Source organism: Lepisosteus oculatus, unplaced genomic scaffold (assembly GCF_040954835.1).
Source record: "Lepisosteus oculatus isolate fLepOcu1 unplaced genomic scaffold, fLepOcu1.hap2 HAP2_SCAFFOLD_111, whole genome shotgun sequence".
Classification (NCBI taxonomy): Eukaryota; Metazoa; Chordata; class Actinopteri; order Semionotiformes; family Lepisosteidae; genus Lepisosteus; species Lepisosteus oculatus.
This window is the reverse complement of record NW_027167662.1, coordinates 300,515-323,882: the sequence shown is the minus strand read 5'-3', so window position 1 is coordinate 323,882 and position 23,368 is coordinate 300,515. Positions and strand designations below refer to the sequence as shown.

The 23,368-nt window shown below is 40.9% G+C and overlaps 6 non-coding genes across 6 annotated transcripts; 3 read left to right on the top strand and 3 right to left on the bottom strand.

Moving 5' to 3' along the window:
* Positions 1-4,021: 4,021 nt before the first annotated feature.
* On the bottom strand, positions 4,022-4,092 carry trnag-gcc (transfer RNA glycine (anticodon GCC)). The gene has a single exon. It is a non-coding gene; the product is annotated as a tRNA-Gly (tRNA).
* Positions 4,093-8,445: 4,353 nt separating this feature from the next.
* LOC138226055 (U4 spliceosomal RNA) lies at positions 8,446-8,587 on the bottom strand. The gene has a single exon (XR_011184377.1). It is a non-coding gene; the product is annotated as a U4 spliceosomal RNA (small nuclear RNA).
* A 2,242-nt stretch (positions 8,588-10,829) lies between these two features.
* On the top strand, positions 10,830-10,901 carry trnag-ucc (transfer RNA glycine (anticodon UCC)). Its single transcript has one exon. It is a non-coding gene; the product is annotated as a tRNA-Gly (tRNA).
* Positions 10,902-11,612: 711 nt separating this feature from the next.
* On the bottom strand, positions 11,613-11,694 carry trnas-acu (transfer RNA serine (anticodon ACU)). The gene has a single exon. It is a non-coding gene; the product is annotated as a tRNA-Ser (tRNA).
* Positions 11,695-19,540: 7,846 nt separating this feature from the next.
* On the top strand, positions 19,541-19,612 carry trnag-ucc (transfer RNA glycine (anticodon UCC)). Its single transcript has one exon. It is a non-coding gene; the product is annotated as a tRNA-Gly (tRNA).
* An 830-nt stretch (positions 19,613-20,442) lies between these two features.
* Positions 20,443-20,516, top strand: trnai-aau (transfer RNA isoleucine (anticodon AAU)). The gene has a single exon. It is a non-coding gene; the product is annotated as a tRNA-Ile (tRNA).
* Positions 20,517-23,368: the final 2,852 nt, after the last annotated feature.

The following is a 23,368-nucleotide window of genomic DNA, read 5'->3' as shown; positions in this document are numbered from 1 at the left end:
AAGGGACAATTTTATGATGCTTTGGAAGATAATGTTTTTTTTTTCTTATACTGAAAATGAAAGGTAGTTGTTTCTATATGGACTCAGTCTTTGGAATTTGTATATTTATATATTTCAGTGAACCCTCAGCCATTCCTTCTGTATTGTAATTCAATTTCTCTTTTAAAATTCCTTCCCCACTTCTAGGACCTGCAGTTGCTGAACTCCACAATGGCTTCTATTGGAAAGTCTGTGACTGAGACCAAGTAAGTGTTCATTTTTTTATGAAACCATTATTTATTTAGGAGCAATGAGCAATTCTTATATAAATGCAATAAAATCATTATGCTCAAACTATGAGAGAGAAAATTAAGGATAATTTAAGAAATCAGTCTTAGCTTGTTTCTATACACAGATGGTATTATTTATTTTCAAAGGAAACCCGCGCGGATTCCCCTGGTGTGCAAGATGTACCTGAATACTCTTGATCAGCTTCCTGCTCACTTGAAGAGGGCGTGTATGAAGCACGCCACGGCAGAAAAGATCAGGATGGCCTCTCAACAGGCGAGGGAGGACATGATGAATCACCTGAAGAACGGGGTCATCGTGGATTACCACAGAATAGAGATCGTGTCTGGTGAGGCAAACAGGATAGTGGTTGTAAGACTGCTAGAGTCCTTGGGCCTTTTTGTACATGGGAAGCCTGAAGACACATTGGCAAGGTGAGATATTTTTAATCTGTAAGGCTTCTGTAGTTTCTTTTTGAAATCATTGTTACAACATATTATGTAAAAGCATGTTGAAAAGAAATCTACCTGCATTCCAGCGGCCCTGAGCAAGAGGCCGCTGTCCAGGAGGAAGAGATGCCAGAGGCTGCTCTAGAAACTGAAACAGAAGCGGATAAGGAAGGGGAAGATGTGAGCTCTGAAGAACTCTATCAGCAGTAAGACTTTTTTATTTTTCAGATGTATCTATTTTTTACTAAAATTCTAATTTGTCTTATAGGTATAAAATGTTTAAACCGGAGTTTTATATCCTTACAGGCCCTGAGTAGTTAAAAAGTATCAGCAGGCCGGAAGAGAGTGGCCCAAGCTGGACTCTATAGAAAGCACTCCCTGGATGCTCCTCTCCTGATTGGATTCAAACAGTACCTTACCAAGGATCTGGGAGTGGCAAATTATTCTCAGGAGGTATTTATTTTTTAAAGGCATTTAAAATTAAGCAATGGTATCTTCATTGTAAATGTTTTTATTTCTTAGCTTAAAATTCACCCATGTGAAATGATGTCAGCCATAAACATCATGACTTTTGTCTGTCAAAATATATTATATAATATATTTCCTACCTGAATCTATTCTACTTAAATTATTACATTATACACAATTTGAGTTCATTTTAAAAAGTAAAAGGTAATGAAAGGAATGCATTTTCATAAGAAAGATAATACCGATATGCATGTGATAATCTTCCTTATATCATGTAGTGCATCATTTGGACACTTTGTGGGCTTCAAATACAAAGAAAATCATGTTCTATGGTACAAGATAAATACAAAACTTAAGCTTCTTTATAAAGCATAAGCAATCATTTATTACATCGCTTCTTGAATTAAATCTTTTGACAAGAGGTAAGACTTCTGTTACATTTAAACCCATGTTTAGCTGTGTTTTTTAGATTTAACTGAACCAATTTCTGTGTGTGATAATGTCCTTGAATTCTGACAACATCACACTAAATTACATGATATAAAACAGCTAATGTTTCTAGAGATAAAGTTTCTGAGATGCTTCTAATTACTTTTTATTACCAGGGACAGTTTAATTCACCTTGTACAGTACTGTAAGACCAAGATACTTTTTTTAAAAGTTATTTAACATTTTATAGAACTTTGTCTACTATGGCAACATGATGTGCTTGGTGAAACTTGGAAAAATACTGCTTGGCCACTTATCTTAAGATAAAGATAGGATAAAGGTTTATCTTTTGCACCTACCTGACCCCCAGGGAAGGCCAATGCTTTCTAAGTTGATGGTTCCCTACAGTAGACTGTACTTTAATTTCAAAGGTAATGTATATTGACCCAAATCAGTTTTGGAATCCAATCTACTGACGAGATGGAGCACATCCTTTTTTCAGGATTTTAGCATCATACGTTTGGTATATTTAGTCCCTAATGCTGAAAGAAATGATCATAGAACATTTGGACACTTTGTGGGCTTGAAATACAAAGCAAATCATGTTCTATGGTACAAGATAAATACAAAACTTAAGCTTTTATTTTAATTAGATTTGTTTATAAAGCATAAGCAATCATTTATTACATTAATATATGTGAAAATAACATTTTAGCATCATACGTTTAGTATATTTAGTCCCTAATGCTGAAAGAAATGATCATAGAACATGACATCTAACCTTACCTGCGGTGTTTTTAATCCCTATTGCTCAATGCACGGTGAAAGCATTCCATACATGTGTCTGACAATGAGGAATGGGCCCCTGAGACAGTCATTTGCCTGTTTCACAAATGATCGTATTTTACTAGAGATTCTGTTTGGGATTCAGATGTGCATTCGGACAGCAATCCCTTTCAAGGATTGATACGTTCTGGATGAGGTCAAAGGTGCTGGAACACTGTATTTAGGATGTGTTTGCAGAGACTGTGTGTCTCCTGCTTCAACGCAGTGATAAACAGATGTGCTCCTTTAATTTATTGGTACATGCCCAGGGCAGTAAGCAGTCTGAGGATTTATTTCCAGATGGCATAGAGCAGTGAAGCAGTGAAGTAGTGCAAAACACTGGATCATTATATTATTAGAATCTATTCTACTTAAATTATTACATTATACTCAATTTGAGTTCATTTTAAAAAGTAAAAGGTAATGAAAGGAATGCATTTTCATAAGAAAGATAATACCGATATGCATGTGATAATCTTCCTTATATCATGTAGTGCGTCATTTGGACGCTTTGTGGGCTTGAAATACAAAGAAAATCATGTTCTATGGTACAAGATAAATACAAAACTTAAGCTTTTATTATAATTAGATTTGTTTATAAAGCATAAGCAATCATTTATTACATTAATATATGTGAAAATAACATTTTAGCATCATATGTTTAGTATATTTAGTCCCTAATGCCGAAAGAAATGATCATTTGTTTAACATGCACGGGTCTGTCTCAAAGGATGCAATACTCCTGAAGGGTCTCAAACCCTACATTTCGGATGCCTCGCTGTATCCCTCACATGTGGCACCTCAGAATGACTTCTAACCTTACCTGTGGTGTATTCAGTCCCTATTGCTCAATGCACGGTGTACATACTGCATACATGTGTCTTGAGAATGAGGAATGGGCCCCTGAGACAGTCATTTGCCTGTTTCACAAACAGGGACCTGGACCTAGACCTGGCCCGTACAGGGCTCAAACCCGCGACCTTGGCATTATTAGCACCACGCTCTAACCAACTGAGCTAACCGGCCTCACGACAGTGCTCCTCTCTGTGCTGCAAAAAATCAAACTCAGGGAATTTCTTTTGTCCTCCTTTGAATAGAAAGCCGTGTAATTCAGTGTACGGGCTTTCTCGTGCAGTTTCATGGTTCTTGTAACCCAAATCCTACACTGGCCTGAAGTGCCCCCCCATTTCACAGCATTTTTCAGCTGATTTAAAATGTACCTAAAGGAGAAGCATTATTGAAGACAATCAATTACCAAGAGCTTTTGTCAAAGGTTTTGGTGGTCATTTTGAATGACCACAGAGCGCTGTGACCTCGGTTTTACATCTCATCCAAAAGACAGCGCCCTTTTACAACACAGCATCTCCGTCACTATACTGGGGCATTGGGACCCGCACAGACCTCAGGGTGAGCGCCCCCCCGCCGGCACCATTAACACCGCTTCCAGCTGGAAGCTTTGTTTTTCCCTGTAGCTCATCCTTATCCAGGTACTGACCTGGCTCACACCTGCTTAGCTTCAGTGGGTTTTTAGTTGGAAGTTGCAAGGGGATGCAAGTGATGGAGCCGCTCGCTGCAAAAGCCACTGCATTGGCCGGGAATTGAACCCGAGCCTCCCGCGTGGCAGGCGAGAATTCTACCACTGAACCACCAATGCTCAGTGCCTGGGCCTTCAAAAAAGACGCTTTTTTGGTGCTCTGTGCAAAACGCGTCGACATCTGCTTCCAGCTGCAAAATGCCATTTGCGGACGCTGAAGAACTTATTTCCAAGGCAGCAGGTACAAGCGATTGGGCGTTTTAAAACCACCAGGAACAGCAAAGAGGCGCGCTTCTTTGCTTGTGCCGAAACACACCGACTGAAGGCGGACAACGTAGTCGACAGGATTGGAACCTGTGCGGGGAGGCCCCAATGGATTTCTAATCCATTGCCTTAACCACTCAGCCACGACTACAGCAAGCCCCACCGCCGCTGCGTTCTTGCTACAATCTTACCTGGATCGCGAGGCGCCGGCGGAAGCCTATTTCAAAGTCGTTCTCCGTTTCATAAAAAACATTTCCAAAATACAAGCCTTGCAGACAGACACGCCTCAGAGGACTTAAGGGTGGCTTCATGTCGGAATGATAAAGTCTCCCCGTCCGGACATGAAAATGCCACTTTGTTACACACAAAAAAAGAATCAACAACAGAGAAATGCCCACAAGCATTTGAAAAGCCGCACCACGTCGCACTTGAAATAGCTCTTACATTAGTGGTAGACACAGGAATCGTCTTTTTATTTACGCTCTTACCAACGCGATGGAAAGCAAAACAAAGCAAAGCAGAGCAAAACAAAACGAACAAACGAAAACCCTCACGTCCCGCACTTCCATATAACGCTGTTACGTGCCCAAGCGGTATTGTACGTCATCCTAGCACTGCACCCCGGGTCGTACGGTATATGGGAACGAGCACACGCCACGAATCGTCTCGAATCACTCCCTACAGCTGTAAGGCGCCTTGAAGCGTGCACCCCCAACATTCTTCTTTGCGCATCTGTGAAAGGTAAACTCTTGAGCAAACTCTGAACCAGCTCTAAGGAAACTAATCCGATTAGACGTTACTTTGACTCATCCTTTAAGGGACCCTTGTTAATTGGAGAAATCAATGATTTCGAATTAATTCTGTATGCGTTAAAAGAGCTATACACAGAAAACATGCAGGACACTGCTCATGATGTTTCCCGAGCCGAAACACAGTGCGTTTTTCCAAACCATTTGACAAAGCCCACCCACTGAAAACTGCAGCAGATCGTGTAAAGGCGTTCAACTTTGTAACTACTGCACGCACAGGAAGCAGAATAAATTCCTCTTTTCAAACTGTCAAAGGTTTGCTGCAGGACATCGCACAATCTCTTTTGAATGGGGACAAACGATTTCTTATGGGGCGCAGTAAGTACAGACGTTTAAAAAGCTCCACTCATGCCGACGATGCAGCATGAAGAAGCGCAACCTAACGTTTGACAGACAAAAGCCAGGCGCCGCTACGAGCAATATGAAATCAAACTGACAGCACACGGCGTTTCGCGCTGACTAAAAATGATCTCGACAGACGATGTTCTCTGCATAACGCTGAAAGAGCTAAAGAGCGTTTCTGTTGAGACGTAACCCATTGGGCAAAAGACGTATAATATACGTCTATTAAACGCATATCTTAGACGTCTAAATGTGGTCTACAATTCGTCTAGAATGAAATTCTAATATACGTCTAAAGTTAAACGTCAATTATACGTCTATATTTAGACGTTCATTATACATAAATGGTTGGAGTTCTATTATACGGATAAATTTAGAGGACTATTATACATATATGGTTGGAGTTCCGGATAACTTTAGAGGTCTATTATACGTATATGGTTAGAGGTCTATTATAGGGATAACATTAGAGGTCTATTATACGTATATGGGTAGAGGTCTATTATACATCAAAGATAGATTTTATAGGTGTAGAAACAAGTAAAACAAGCCAATGATTAGGTTTAGAAATGTATTCTGAAAATACACATTCACACCTGAAACATATGTATTTCAAATTATACATTGTATACAATCAATCAACAATCAACATATGGGCAATAATCATAAAAAACACAACTAGTCTTAAACTTCAGCTTCAAATTCTGGTAACATGGCAATATACAGTATAGTAATGACAAACACAAAACTAATTACATTAACACACTAACTCAAAACCACATTTTGATTCAAATATACATTTTAAAATGTACAACTTCTATATTTCCAAGAAAAAAATATTACATAAAATATAAAATATTACAATGGAAGTTAAGACGATTTTTGTCCACTATTTGCAAACCCTGTCTAATTGTCCTAACAGTTAGAACCAAAAACCTATTATTTTCAGAGTCCAGATCTCTTGGCCCCCTGCCTTGCATATGCATTCTTCAAGTAACACATTGCGTGCTCCTTTATTTCTTTTTCTGTTGATGTAGGGTGGGACTTCAGCACCGCAGCTAGGAGAAAATTATATAATATTACTTCCCAAATAATTGATGATTAATATCTTCTTTAGTATAATCTAAAAAATGAACGGTTTACTAAGCTCAAAGCTGAAATAAATGTATAAAATTTGGCTTGCATCATAGCAGTTGAGCAATAAAGTCTGTCCTAATTAAAGAGTACCCAAAGTTTGAAAGTACAACATAGAATAAGAATAAGAGAAACGGCAAAACGATTTTGTGTCATCTTCCCCATTCACACTATTTTATGTGCCATTTTTTTGCTTATTCACATACTATTTTAATCAAAATAATATTAAGAAAGATCTGTATGTATTCAGATAGTATTATTATTGTTCATACTTACTCGTCAAAAGAGGATTGCTGAGATATTTTCGGATATACTTCTACGTTTGAAAAACGTGTCCAAAATGGTGACCAACGAATACTAGCAATGCATTGTGGTATATAACCGGAAAATATGCTGGGTTCGATATTTTCTCAACGTATGCGTTTATTAATGTTGTCGATATTATGGTTGAAATTTAACATTGATAATACATCGCTGCTATGAGCTGATGTGCAATTTTAACGCATGCAATAAGTAAGGATCGGTCACTGTTGTATGGTATTATATATAATGACATTATGGAATAGGATGGGGACAGGCCTGGCATCACGGGGGGAGGGGGGAATGTCGCCCCTTCAGTTTTGGGCAAAAAGTTTTACCTAACTTAATTTGCACCCTAAAAAAATAGTTGTACTTTGTCAATGGTCAGACAACACTAAATGACACGAACAGTCACTCAGTCTGTTTGATGGGCAGGAGGGCTATCCGTCCAGGAACTGCACATATTATTGAGTGTCAACATTACGATCCTGTTTGCTCAGGTGGACCGATTCCTTGCAGTAGTTTATCATTATACTTAAAATCGTTATATAACTAGGACTAGTTATAGCAGTCTGTGCTTTCTGTTGGTTTTACAACATTTTTTTCTTAACGATTCAGAACGTCCATGTAGCTGCAAAAATGAACGCTTATGGTACTTTTCGCTCCAGGCAATACAAACCTTGAGAGTGACGAAAAATGTGAAACTGAACTTCATCGCAAATACCAGATTGCTAGTCGTTATCTTCTATCATGAAGCACTAATCAATGGTATAGCTGCGAGATTTCATTTGGGTAGCTGCACCGTACAGCTCCGTTTCAACCGAAATATCACTCCCCCCTCAGAATTTCAGACGCCCCCCTACAGATTTTTCCTCGGGCACCGCGCACTGATGGGGGACTTTTGTCAAGAAAATAAAAATAGAAACTCTATAGGCACTCAAACATTTTACTGTTTTTTTTCAGGCAGGTGGCAAGACCCCCTCAGCAAAACCCTTGTATGCCAAGCTGTGGGCATTGATTCGTCGAATATACGTATATTTACGGCGAAATTACGGCTATACGTATATATACGTCGCCTCGACGTATAATCAACGTCGAATTGCAACCGTAAAATCGACGACATGAATAAACGCATATATAACGTCGAAAAAACATCTAACACAGTGCCTGAGGCTTTTTACTGTATGTATCGTGTGTGCCGCAAGTAGGAGTATACGGCACTCTGCACAGTGTACGAAGTAAATTATTTTCGCAGTAATTAATTTATTATATTTACTATATTTATTATACACGTGTAAATTAATTGCTGCGAAAATAATTTACTTCGTACACTGTGCAGAGTGCCGTATACTCCTAGTTGCGGCACACACGATACATACAGTAAAAAGCCTCAGGCACTGTGTTAGATGTGTTTTCGACGTTATATATGCGTTTGTTAATGTCGTCAATTTTACGGTTGCAATTCGACGTTGATTATACTTCGAGGCGACGTATATATACGTATAGCCGTAATTTCACCGTAAATATACGTATATTCGACGAATCAATGCCCACTGGGAACAAGCTCGCTTCTTTCTACCATGATGTCACCATGACCAAATCTGTCTTTAAACACCTTGCTCAGTCTCTAACGAGACTGTCAAAAATTGCTTTCGCCGATTGTATTGCAAACCGGCGGAAGCGGGATATTGGGAAAAGTTTTCAACTAGCAATAATCCCGCCTCGGCTAAACCTCACAGGCTACGATACTGCCACTGCGCAAAGCTGACGGTTGCCAGGCAACCGCGGGGATCCTATGGAAATCGTTATCAATTGTCTCATGGCATGTCGTTGCTGTAACGCTTCATATTTGTCGTCTTCTTCTAGCTTGAGGTTTTGAAGAATTTCATGACAGACAAGGGCTCCGTTGGGAACAAAGAAAGCCGTTGATTCTTTTCAGCAGCAGAAATACAACCCTTTAAATACAAGATGACAGAACAATGACGAAGGGCATGCTGGGAGGAACTCATGCACTACAGAGGAAAGGGGGCGGGCACGTACAGTTCACATTCAAGCCACAAGTACTCTTCTTGGATGTTGCACAAACAAATCCTAACGTCTTGAAAGCATTGCGGCATGTTTGTGTCCCACTTCCCGTGGCTGCAGGATGACTGACATGAACGGACAAACACAATCTGTGGCGTTTAGCGTGACATAGTCTTGCAGGCATCGTGCTGTCTCACTGCAATACTATACCGCTGGAGGAAACAGTCCATCTGGCCATGAAACTCATTTGAACGTCTAGCTACAGCAACTAACAATATCATGATTTATTCAGGATGTGTGGAATCAGCACGTCCCGGAGACAGCTTCCGAAATCGTGAGCATTCTCTGGTGGTAGGGGCGTTCAAGATGGCGCTCAGGTGGGAGGTAAAGTTTAGTGGTTGAGGATTTTTTTTTGAGTTTTTCATGACCTGAATGTTAATTTTTGCTTTTTTTGACTACAGAAAAATAAGGACTTAACACTACTTGTTTAAACTTCAGTTATAATTGAAAGAAAAAAAAAAGATTTTTTTTAGGTTTAAGAATTTCGATATGAGTAACACTGGGAAAAGAAAAGAGAGTGCTGGGTCTTCGAAGGAGAAGTCTAAGAAACCTCAATCGTATATGTATAGCACTACAAGAAAATTGATGGCAACTAAAGGGAAAAGTGAAGCAGCTGGAGGGGACGTGGAAAGAGTGCTGGAGATGCGCTCGTACGCGAGCGTTCGCAGCCCAAGTGAGACTCAGCTGCCAGAGGAAGAGCCGGAGTCCCTGCCCAGCACACCTGTGAAAACCCCGGCAGCCAAGAGAGGAAGGGGCGACCTGACGCTGGAGGAGCTCCAGACCAACATCTTCAACATGATGGCACAGAGCTTGGGTGAGCTGAAGGAAATGATTCGATCTAATACAGTCGCAATCGAAAGTCTTAAAAAGTCCATGGACTGTGTGTTTAAAGAGGTTGAAGACTTAAAGAGTGAAGTAAAAGTTCTTAAACAAGTAAATACCAAACAAGAAAAGCATATTAAAGAACTTGAATTGAAAGTGAACGATGTAGATAGATACCGTCGATGATGGAATTTAAAATTATTTGGAGTTAAAGAGGAACGTGATAAGGACCTTGTTGCAACAGTGAAGGGTATCTGTAAAAGGACCCTGCCGGACCAGGAGGACGTAATATCGGCCATTGACTTTGTTCACAGGCTCGGGAGAGCGAACATGTCTGGGCAAGTGCGCCCCAGATCGATTATAATACAGTTCACCAAGAGGACGGCGAGGGACATGCTGTGGCGAGCGGCGAGGGGGAATGAGTATTTGAATGGGAACAAACTGAGGTTTGCAGAGGACCTGTCTGCCGCGGACAGGAGCACCAGGAACCAGCTGTGGCCCCAGGTTGAAGCTGCCAGAAGAGAGGGGAGGAGAGCCTACTTTGTGGGAGCGAGGGCCTTTGTGGACGGGAAGGAGATTTGCTCCCAGTGACTGCTCAGTTAATGATTATGTTTGGTTATATTTGTTATACCAGTATATACTAGTGTTTCTTTAGTGTTAGTTTGGAATGGTGTAGTTAAGTGTTAAGGACTGTTATAGTTCTGGTTCTTTGAAAAACTCAATAGTTTAGACAGTCTTAGAGTTAGTTATTTGCTTTTGTGTATGTCTTTTTCATGAATGCCAGAGGTACTCGAAATGTTGTTAAAAGAAAAACTGTGTGCTGAGTTTTATTTTTTACAGGAAACGCATGCATGTTGAAACTAAAGTTTATAAATAATTGAGAAATATTAAAGCAAGGAAAATATGATACGTGTAAAATATACAATTTGATCACATAATTACTTAATTACCTCTGGTAGTTAAATGCTTTTTTCTGCTGCGTTTTTTTTCTCTTGTACATGACTCTGATCCTCTTGTTGTATTTGTATTTGTAAATTCTGTTTAATAAAAAAAATTAAAAAAGCATTCTCTGGTGGTGTCCTGCAGGCTTCCTGTGGGTGTGCGTTGGTGGTATAGTGGTGAGCATAGCTGCCTTCCAAGCAGTTGACCCGGGTTCGATTCCCGGCCAACGCAGTGGCGAATGTTTTCAAATGCTGTCATGAGCCTTGGATTGTGACTAGCAAAGCGAAGTCTTTTGAAAGAGCTAAAGCACTGAAAAACGGAATTGAGGGAGAATCTTACAGGGGATTCTGAGCGGTGTCTGCATACACGCAGTCCGATACGGGTGCTGAAAGCTTGAGCTACTCTCAATGTCATGCTGCCTTTCCCCGGAGTAAATCTGTTACATTGAAAGAATGCTTCTGGCAGGTTCAAAAAGGGACCCTTGTTAATTGGAGAAATCAATGATTTCGAATGAATTCTGTATGCGTTAAAAGACAGCTATACACAGAAAACATGCAGGACACTGCTCATGATGTTTCCCGAGCCGAAACACAGTGCGTTTTTTCAAGCCATCTGACAAAGCCCGCCCACTGAAAACTGCAGCAGATCGTGTAAAGACGTTCAACTTTGTAACTACTGCACGCACAGGAAGCAGAATAAATTCCTCTTTTCAAACTGTCAAAGGTTTGCTTTACGAACGCCGCAGGACATTGCACAATCTCTTTTGAACAGGGACAAACGATTTCTTATGGGGCGCAGTAAGTACTGTTACTGTCACTGCTCGATACCGACGTTGGCCTACTATACCATGTTCAGCCACTGCTAGAAAATGTACGGCTCTAGCACCGGAGCAAACAACAGGAGGGCCGATGTCGAACAGGCACACGTGTCAGACATGGAGAGCAATGAGAATGGGATTCAAACCCATGCCTGCAGAGCACAATGGATTAGTAGTCCATCACCTTAACCACTCAGCCACCTTGTTGACGAAACTGGGCTGTCCGGACATGGGTTGGCGCGCTCCAGATGATCTTTTTCTTTTTTTCCCCACGTACTCAAGGGTCATTTTCCTGTTCCACATGTGATTTCAACATTTTCCTTGGGAGATGTCAAGCCAGCAAGCCACTGCTGTGGTTCAGTGGCCAGTGTGGAGTTCAGTGGCCCTGTTGTACACAGAAAGCACATTGAGCTCCTTGGACATGAAAAGTTCCAGATAAAAGCCATTTGTCATCCTTTCTCTTGGTGTCGATGTTGCTATTGTATGTAAAGGTGGCAACTTGCTCAGCGAGCAGGCGGAGCACACACCGAATGCAGATGTGTCTGAGTGGTGTGTCCAAGTGGCTGCAAAAGGACAACACTCCCGGGGTGCCGTGGCTTAGTTGGTTAAAGCGCCTGTCTAGTAAACAGGAGATCCCAGCCTACGGCTAAACTTAATCAAATGCAAGTATTCATTTCCTGTCTTTAACGCGACTTGTTTTTCTTAAAATGGATGCAACTTGCAAAACATGAAATACAAGCCTTGCTAATCAGCGCTAGCGGCTGGCAAAAAAAAGGAGTCAGCTATTTTTTTTTCTTTAACCTTAACCCTGCTAACGGAGAAGAGTTAAACGACCGAGTCTATGCAGCTTAAACGGTGCGCAAGTCGGGTTCTTAGCTGAAAGGGTGGTAAATCACGCTCACCCCAGTCCTTAATCTTTTAAAGAGGATACAAAATTGAACCTAGTCGCCACATCACATACATCCTGTTAAATGATAAAAAGGTAACATCTATCCTCGCTCCAGAGTAAATCTCACGTTGAGGGCATCTTTTTTTTCACTTTACCGTGAGTCGGGCTCGGCTGCACAGAGGAGAGAGCAGAGCAATGAGGTCACAGGGACAGGGGAGTCACACGCTGGCGGTTTGAATACGCGGAAGATCACTGAGGGATCCACAGTATGTGGACCCTCCGTTCGCCATCAGTCCACACTCCGGACTCTGAATCCTGCCATCCGAGTTAAGATCTCGGCGGAACCTGAGGCGCAGTTCCTTCTTAAAACGTAATCTGGTGAGCATTTCTAGAATCGCACTTGTATAGATGCAGCCTTTAATGTGTTGCTAGGTTAAAATTGATGACTTCTTGTATTTCAGTAGGCAACTGCCCTCTTGATTTTGGATTTAATTTCTTTATTACAGGGGCGCTTTTATGAAGACAGAGTCATGTTCAGGTACTTTGCTTGATGGAGGAAGCTCATTTCGGACTCTGTGATCTGCTCACCTGGAAAGGTCTGCTGTACTACTACAAGAGAGAAGTAGGGTCTGGAAGAAGGGACAATTTTATGATGCTTTGGAAGATAGTTTTTTTTTCTTATACTGAAAATGAAAAGTAGTTGTTTCTATATGGACTCAGTCTTTGGAATTTGTATATTTATACATTTCAGTGAACCCTCAGCCATTCCTTCTGTATTGTAATTCAATTTCTCTTTTAAAATTCCTTCCCCACTTCTAGGACCTGCAGTTGCTGAACTCCACAATGGCTTCTATTGGAAAGTCTGTGACTGAGACCAAGTAAGTGTTCATTTTTTTATGAAACCATTATTTATTTAGGAGCAATGAGCAATTCTTATATAAATGCAATAAAATCATTATGCTCAAACTATGAGAGAGAATTTTAAGGATAATTTAAGAAATCAGTCTTATTCCCCTGGTGTGCAAGATGTGCCTGAATACTTTTGATCAGCTTCCTGCTCACTTCAAGAGGGCGTGTATGAAGCACGCCACGGCAGAAGAGATCAGGTGGCCTCTCAACAGGCGAGGGAGGACATGATGAATCACCTGAAGAACGGGGTCATCGTGGATTACCACAGAATAGAGATCAAAGGACACTTTGTGGGCTTGAAATACAAAGAAAATCATGTTCTATGGGACAAGATAAATACAAAACTTAAGCTTTTATTTTAATTAGATTTATTTATAAAGCATAAGCAATCATTTATTACATTAATATATGTGAAAATAACATTTTAGTATCATACGTTTAGTATATTTAGTCCCTAATGCTGAAAGAAATGATCATAGAACATGACATCTAACCTTACCTGCTGTGTTTTTAATCCCTATTGCTCAATGCACGGTGAAAGCATTGCATACATATGTCTGACAATGAGGAATGGGCCCCTGAGACAGTCATTTGCCTGTTTCACAAATGATCGTATTTTACTAGAGATTCTGTTTGGGATTCAGATGTGCATTCGGACAGCAATCCCTTTCAAGAAATGATACGTTCTGGATGAGGTCAAAGGTGCTGGAACACTGTATTTAGGATGTGTTTGCAGAGACTGTGTGTCTCCTGCTTCAACGCAGTGAGAAATAGATGTGCTCCTGTAATTCATTGGTACATGCCCAGGGCAGTAAGCAGTCTGAGGATTTATTTCCAGACGGCATAGAGCAGTGAAGCAGTGAAGTAGTGCAACACACTGGATCATTATATTATTAGAATCTATTCTACTTAAATTATTACATTATACACAATTTGAGTTCATTTTAAAAAGTAAAAGGTAATGAAAGGAATGCATTTTCGTAAGAAAGATAATACCGATATGCATGTGATAATCTTCCTTATATCATGTAGTGCGTCATTTGGACACTTTGTGGGATTGAAATACAAAGAAAATCATGTTCTATGGTACAAGATAAATACAAAACTTAAGCTTTTATTTTAATTAGATTTGTTTATAAAGCATAAGCAATCATTTATTATATTAATATATGTGTGTAGCGGCGAGGCTTATTAATAAGGCAGAATTAAGTGTTCTGAGCCTTCCCAAATGAGGCCCCATTTCTCTGTTCATCTCTGTGGTGCAGCCATAGAGAGACTATTCATGCAGGGTGATTTAAGGTCCTAGGACAGCTCCCAAAGGGGGATGCACTTAGCTAAGCCTGGCTATCATGATCAATGGTCATCCATTGGCGCCTATCTGTCTAGGGAGTGCCAGTTGGACATCTGGACTGCATTACTAAGTGTCAGGACTAAGTGACTCATATCTCACCTTGATCAATCAATCAGGGACTGGTAGGGCCGAGTAACCCACGTGGGACTCTGATGCCCATGGAACTTTCAGCCAATCAATGAGCTGAAGTTCCTCCAGGTAAAAACAGGCAACACAGAGAGCCTGTGAGATTCAGTAAGATTCAGAAGGGAGGATTCAGAGGATTCTGTGGACAATTCTAAAGGGAATTCAAAGGAGAATTCCAGGGCAGGGCGGCCCAGGAGCAGAAGGCTCCCAAGGGCAGGACATTCTCGCAGCGCGCCTCCTGACCATCCTGAGACTCAGCCCGGACAACCACGGAACGGCCAGTGTGTCTGAGTGCCAGAACTTTCCTTTGTTCTAAGAGTCTAGAGCGGAGGTTGCCAGAGAATAACCAGAGGATCCACCCGAGGTTAGCACCAGCAGCAGGCCTCGTGAACAGGTCGGAACTGTGGACAGCTGAATCACTATTCAGAACTAGCTCTTCATCAGAAACGAACCGGTCCTCTTCCTGACTTGCTGGGACCCACAGTCATCTTTTCTCCTGTGCACAAACTTTGCTAGTTAAAGCCCACAGTGAGCATCAGCAGCGCAGCGTCGCAAGCCGCACAGCACAGCCTGGCACGGAGCCAGAGAGCGCGGATTGGACAGCAACAGCCTGCAACTGTTTCTTTGTGCCCGCAGGAAGATCTGAATCCCCAAAGATTGGATGAGTATTCAACTTCAATGCATTACAGCTCGAGAATTCAATTGTTATCCCAACCAGTTGATATCAATTTAATTCCTAAGAGTTATGTACTTGTTTGAGTATCTAATGTAGAAGTTATAACCAAGTTCATTAACGAAACGGTCTTAATGAATGATATACTGAACGTATGTCCTCTTGATATGTGTAACACTTCGTAACTGACTGAATATATATCTTTTGTATTCTGATAACCCTCTCGATAAGATCTGTTAGGTTTACATGCATATTTTATGTATTAATAAATGTATCCTCGTGTATTAGTACCTGTGTGTGCGCGTTGTTTGAGTTATGTCACATGGTTGGATTCTAAAGCCATCAAAAGAATCAACTTTGTGATTTACTGCTACAATTAATAATTGTCTCAGTAAATGCCCAAACCCTACAGAACTGGTGCCTTCAGAGAGCCACTACATTTAATTTTGCTATGGCAACATTACATATTTGGCGTCCCTGAGCCGGTTTTCTTACATGTGAAAATAACATTTTAGCATCATATTATTACATACAGGTCTCTAGCTTCAACACAGTGATATATATATATACTCAGTGATTTATTGGTACATGCCCAGGTCAATAATCAGAATGAGGATTTATTTCTACAGGTAGTGTTGTGAAATACTTCAACACACTGGATCGCAGATTTAGACCCCCTGCACTCTTACTCCTTAAAAACCAAAGAAATGAAGATATGTAGCAATCACATTGCAACAGGGCTGACAGTGACTTAATGCTTATACTAGTGGACTTCTGGTACCTTTAGGGTACGGTGTTCCCTGAAGGGCTCTCAAACCCCGCATTTCAGATGCCTAGCTGTTTCGCTGATGTGTTGCACCTCAGAATCACTTTTAAACCTTACCTCTGGTATCTTTAATCCCTATTGCTCAACGCATGGTGAAAGTATTGCATAAATGTGTCTGAAAATGAGCAATGGGCACCTGAGAGACTCATTTGCCTGTTTCACAAATGATCATATTTGACTAGAGATTCTGTTTGGGATTCAGTTGTGCATTCTGACAGCAATCGCTTTCAAAAAACGATACATTCTGGATGAGGTCAAGGTGCAGGAACACTGTATTTAGGATGTGTTTGCACTTATTCTGTGTCTCTAGCTTCAACACAGCGATATATGTATATGCTCACTGATTTTTTGGTACATGCCCAGGGCAATAATCATTATGAGGATTTATTTCCTGATGTGCTAGGGGTAGTGTTGTGAAATACTTCAACACACTGGATCGCAGGTTTAAACCGCCTGCACTCTTACTCCTTAAAAACCAACAAATGCAGATATGTAGCAATCATATTGTAGCTGACACTCATTTGCCTGTTTCACAAATGATCATATTTTACTAGAGATTCTGTTTGGGATCCGGATGTGCATTCTGACAGCAATCTCCTTATCGCGGCTTTGCCCTTCTTGCCTCTTTGGACAATATCTCCATCTTGTGGTCGTTATTGGTAATGTAGATAGATAGATACTTTATTGATCCCGTGAGGGAAATTGCAGTGCAACAGCAGCTTAACACACACAACACAGCCACAGTGTAACGAATTATATACTAATAGTACAATACATACAATACAATACAAGAGTTACTCACAGTCCGGACACACAAGAGGAAACTAGAACAGAACAGTACACAGAAAATCGTATCACACGTATGAATATAAATATAGATGTAACCATAGATATAAATATAAATATAAATGTATTGCACAGGTCCCTGGCATATATTGCACAAAAGTGGTTGTAAGCGGGAAAAAGAAAAAGAAAAAGAAAGAGAACAGATGTAGCAGTATATGTGTATATGCGTTTAGTCCAGAAACAGGTCACTGTCGCTGTTGCCTCTGCCAAGACGCAAGGTGGATGCGTTGTACAGTCTTATGGCAGACGGCAAGAATGACCTCCTGTAGCGCTCCCTGTCGCACCGTGGGTGAATCAGTCTATTGCTGAACGTGCTCTTCATTCCTGCAAGCCTGTCATAGAGGGGATGGGAGAAGTTGTCCATGATGGCCTCCAGTTTGGACATCATTCTCCTCTCAGCCACTACCTCCAAGGGGTCCAGGTCAGACCCAATGACAGAGCTCGCTCTCCTGATGAGCTTGTTCAGCCTTTTGGAATCTACTGCTCTAATCCCAGAGCCCCAGCACACCACTGCGTAGAAAATGGCACTCGCTACCACCGACTGATAAAACATGTGTAGCATCTTACTACACACATTGAAGGACCTGAGCCTCCTCAAGAAGTAAAGTCGGCTCTGTCCGTTCTTATAGATGGCCTCGATGTTCTTAGACCATTCCAGTCTATCGTCGATGTGCACTCCCAGGTACTTGTACGAGTCCACCATCTCCACGCCACTCCCATGGATGTAGACAGGAGTAGGTTTGACCTTTTTCCTCCTGAAATCTACCACCAGTTCCTTTGTCTTTGTAACATTCAGTTCCAAGTGGTTCACCCCTCCACATGTCTAGACATCTCCATCTTGTGGTCGTTGTTGGTAATCTCTTCTTATGCCCTTTTTTATTTTAATTCTCTATTAGTTGATTCTAGAATCTCTACAATGGAGATGAAAACATCAGTTTTATAGCAGACAATATGACATTATTTATAGTCCAATTAGAAACTTATTACCCTGTTTTTAACATAATAACAAATTAAAATTGATTAAAACTAAGTTTGGAACACCAGGGAACATAACAAATGATTTTTAGGAAAACCATGAAGTTCTCTGTGTCCAATGCCTGCAAGGGGAGAAAGCTAGAATCCTTAGATTTTTTCAAAATTTGAAAATAAACATCATATAACAACAGCTTTCATTCCTAGGAGTGAAAAATAACCATTTTTGAAGACATAGTAGTTTCTAAAACACTACAATAAAGTTAAAAACATCAGTTTTATATTACATTATTTTTAGTAAAATTAGTCATTTTTTGCACTATTTTTAATAAAATATCTAATTAAAAGTGATTAAAATTAAGTTTGGAACAACAAGGAACACAAAAAAAAAGATTTTTAGGAAAACCATGAGGTCCTCTGTGCCCGATGCCTGCAAGGGGAGAAAGCTAGAATCCTAAAAAAAAGTTATCAATTCTAGAGCCTAAGAGGAAAACAAGACAAATGTATATCTCCAAATAATTTTATGTGCTTCAGAAGAGCCCAGGAAAGTTTTTTGCATACATGAAACCACGCCCGTTTGCACATAAGCAGACATGGTTGCACACACGACTGCATGAAAGCACACGTGCATGCGAAGTCATCCTGTTAAGCATTTGAAAAGCCGCACCACGGCGCACTTGAAATAGCTCTTACATTAGTGGTCGACACAGGAATCGCCTTTTTATTTACGCTCTTACCAACGCGATGGAAAGCAAAACAAAGCAAAGCAGAGCAAAACAAAACGAACAAACGCAAAACCCTCACGTCCCGCACTTGCATATAACGCCGTTACGTGCCCAAGCGGTATTGTACGTCATCCTAGCACTGCACCCCGGGGCGTACGGTATATGGGAATGAGCACACGCCACGAATCGTCTGAAATCACTCCCTACAGCTGTAAGGCGCCTTGAAGCGTGCACCCCCAACATTCTTCTTTGCGCATCTGTGAAAGGTAAACTCTTGAGCAAACTCTGAACCAGCTCTAAGGAAACTAATCCGATTAGACGTTACTTTGACTCATCCTTTAACAGTTTTCAGTCTCTGTCTTTAAACACCTTGCTCAGTCACATTCAAGCCACAAGTACTCTTCTCGGATGTTGCACAAACAAATCCTAATGTCTTGAAAGCATTGCAGCATGTTTGTGTCCCACTTCCCGTGGCTGCAGGACGACTGACACGATCGGACAAACACAATCTGTGGCGTTTAGCGTGACATAGTCTTGCAGGCATCGTGCTGTCTTACTGCAATACTATACCACTTGAGGAAACAGTTCATCTGGCCATGAAACTCATTTGAACGTCTAGCTACAGCAACTAACAATAACATGATTTATTCAGGATGTGTGGAACCAGCACGTCCCGGAGACAGCTTCTGAAATCGTGAGCATTCTCTGGTGGTGTCCTGGAGGGCTCCCCGGGCATGTGTTGGTGGTATAGTGGTGAGCATAGCTACCTTCCAAGCAGTTGACCTGGGTTCGATTCCCGGCCAACGCAGTGGCAAGTGTTTTCAAATGCTGTCACAAGCCTTGGATTGTGACTAGCAAAGCAAAGCCTTTTGAAAGAGCTAAAGCACTGCAAAACGGAATTGAAGGAGAATCTTACAGGGGATTCTGAGCGGTGTCTAAATAAATAAATTCACAGCGTCCGCGGATGGCATTTTGCAGCTGGAAGTAGATGTCGACGCTTTTTGCACACAGCACCAAAAAAGCGTCTTTTTTGAAGGTACAGGCATTGAGCATTGGTGGTTCATTGTTAGAACTCTCGCCTGCCACGCAGGAGGCTTGGTTTCGATTCCTGGCCAATGCAGTGGCTTTTGCAGCGAACGGCTCCATCACTTGCATCCCAACTTTTGCAACTCGCAACTGAAAACCCACTGAAGCTAAGCAGGTGTGAGCCAGGTCAGTACCTGGATGAGGGTGAGCTACAGGGAAAAACAAAGCTTCCAGCTGGAAGTGGTGTTAATGGGGCCAGCAGGGAGGCGCTCACCCTGAGGTCTGTGCGGGTCCCAATCTCCCAATATAGTGACGGAGAAGCTGTGTTGTAAAAGGGCGCTGTCTTTTGGATGAGATGTAAAACCGAGGTCATAGTGCTCTGTGGTCATTAAAAATGACCACCAAAACCTTTGACAAAAGCTCTTGGTAATTGATGGTCTTCAATAATGTTTCTCCTTTAGGTACATTTAAAATCAGCTGAATAATGCTGTGAAACCATGAAACTGCATGAGAAAGCCCGTACACTGAATTACACGGCTTTCTATTCAAAGGAGGACAAAAGAAATTCCCTGAGTTCGATTTTTTGCAGCACAGAGAGGGGCACTGTCACGAGGCCGGTTAGCTCAGTTGGTTAGAGCGTGGTGCTAATAACGCCAAGGTCGCGGGTTCGAGCCCCGTACGGGCCGTGTCCTTTTCTCCTCTCTTACCAAAGCTGTTAGGTTCCTTTCCGTGGTGAGATGGGTTGTCCTGCAACGCTGCCACACAGTGCCGACAGACAAGAGTGTTGCGGGAGAAGAGAAAAGTGTTTGAAGATTTAAGAGTGTCTTAGGTGGAGCCAAAATCAAGTGTCACAAATGCAAGTGGGAAGATTTCCAATGTTTAATATGGTCAAAATAAGCGGAACTTACCAGCTGGTCCGGCACAGTCTTCCATGCTTTTGTCATATACTGTAAAGTGGTGTCGAACTGGGTGTCGAACTGGAGCCTCACCATTTGCATATGTGAGGCTCCAGTTATACATCGATTGTCACATTAAATGACAAAAATGAAGAGAGTTAAAGCAGCTGGAGAGGTTTTCTTACAACTTTTGAGCTGACACAGTTTTGGAAAATGTTTCCTTCACGCTGCACTGTACAACATAGGCAGCCAAGAGTCTCCAAAACAAAACAGAATGGACAGATAGGAGAAAATTCCCACTCGTCCTGAAGTTCCCAAAATCCAGCACTGAGCGTAAACAAAGTGTCTAAGTAGCGTGGGAATGTTAAACCTAACCCTAGCTGGAGTTTGAGCAATCCAGCACTGAGAGTAAAAAGATGAGTCAAAGTAACGTCTAATCAGATTAGTTTCCTTAGAGCTGGTTCAGAGTTTGCTCAAGAGTTTACCTTTCACAGATGCGCAAAGAAGAATGTTGGGGGTGCACGCTTCAAGGCGCCTTACAGCTGTAGGGAGTGATTCGAGACGATTCGTGGCGTGTGCTCGTTCCCATATACCTTACGCCCCGGGGTGCAGTGCTAGGATGACGTACAATACCGCTTGGGCACGTAACGGCGTTATATGCAAGTGCAGGACGTGAGGGTTTTCGTTTGTTCGTTTTGTTTTGCTCTGCTTTGCTTTGTTTTGCTTTCCATCGCGTTGGTAAGAGCGTAAATAAAAAGGCGATTCCTGCGTCTACCACTAATGTAAGAGCTATTTCAAGTGCGGCGTGGTGCGGCTTTTCAAATGCTCAACAGGATGATTTTGCATGCACGCGTGCTTTCATGCAGTCGTGTGTGCAACCATGTCTGCTTACGTGCAAACGGGCGTGGTTTCATGTATGCAAAAAACATTCCTGGGCTCTTCTGAAGCACATAAAATTATTTGGAGATATACATTTGTCTTAGTTTCCTCTTAGGCTCTAGAATTGATAACTTTTTTTTCATTTTTGGCATTTTTCATCATTTTCCAGAAAGTGGTTGCAAGCCCGATATCATGCGAAGAAACTTCAGGATTCGGGGATCAGTCAATGGATTTTCTTCAAAGTTGGATTTTTGCACTCTGTGGACCAAGAGATGTTGTTCTATAATGTTTTTTTTTTTCAAATTTAAAAATATCATTTTTTCATGGAGCTTTGAATGGGATGGATTCACCCTCCTTTAGCTAGGACAGAGCTCCAGGAGCCTGGGTAGGATTCTAGCTTTCTCCCCTTGCAGGCACCTGGCACAGAAGACAATATTTTTTTCCTTAAAATCTTTTTTTTTGTGTTCCTTGTTGTTCCAAACTTAATTTTAATCACTTTTAATTAGAGATTTTATTAAAAATAGTGCAATAAATGACTAATTTCACAAAAATTAATGTAATATAAAACGGATGTTTTCAACTTTATTGTAGTGTTTTAGAAACTAATATGTCTTCAAAAATGGTTGTTTTTCACTCCTATGAATGAAAACTGTTGTTATATGATGGTTTTTTTTTCAAATTTTAAATGATCATTTTTTCATGGAGCTTTGAAGGGGATGGATTCACCCTCCTTTAGCCAGGACAGAGCTCCAGGAGCCTGGGTAGGATTCTAGCTTTCTCCCCTTGCAGGCACCTGGCACAGAAGACATCATTTTTTTCCTTAAAATCTTTTTTTTTTGTGTTCCTTGTTGCTCCAAACTTAATTCTATTCACTTTTAATTAGAGATTATATTAAAAATAGTGCAATAAATGACTAATTTCACTAAAAATACTAAAAGTAATATAAAACGGATGTTTTTAACTTTATTGTAGTGTTTTAGAAACTAATATGTCTTCAAAAATTGTTATTTTTCACTCCTAGGAATGAAAGCTGTTGTTATATGATGTTTATTTTCAAATTTTGAAAAAGCAAAGGATTCTAGCTTTCTCCCCTTGCAGGCATCGGACACAGAGAACCTCATGGTTTTCCTAAAAATCATTTTTTATGTTCCCTGGTGTTCCAAACTTAGTTTTAATCAATTTTAATTTGTTATGTTACAAACAGGGTAATAAAGTCTTAATTGGACTATAACTAATGTCATATTGTCTGCTACAAAACTGATATTTTCAGCTCTATTGTAGAGATTCTAGAATCAACTAATAAAGAATTGAAATAAAAAAAGGGCATAAGAAGACATTACCAACAACGACCACAAGATGGAGATATTTTCCAAAGAGGCAAGAGGGGCAAAGCTGCAATAAGGTAATATCATTTTTTGAAAGAGATTGTTGTCAGAATGCACATCCGTATCCCAAACAGAATCTCTAGTAAAATATGATCATTTGTGAAACAGGCAAATGAGTGTCAGCTACAATATGATTGCTACATATCTGCATTTGTTGGTATTTAAGGAGTAAGAGTGCAGGTTTAAACCTGCGATCCAGTGTGTTGAAGAATTTCACAACACTACCTCTAGCACATATGGAAATAAATCCTCATAATGATTATTGCCCTGGGCATGTACCAAAAAATCAGTGAGCATATATATATATATCACTGGGTTGAAGCTAGAAACACAGAATAACTGCAAACACATCCTAAATACAGTGTTCCAGCACCTTTG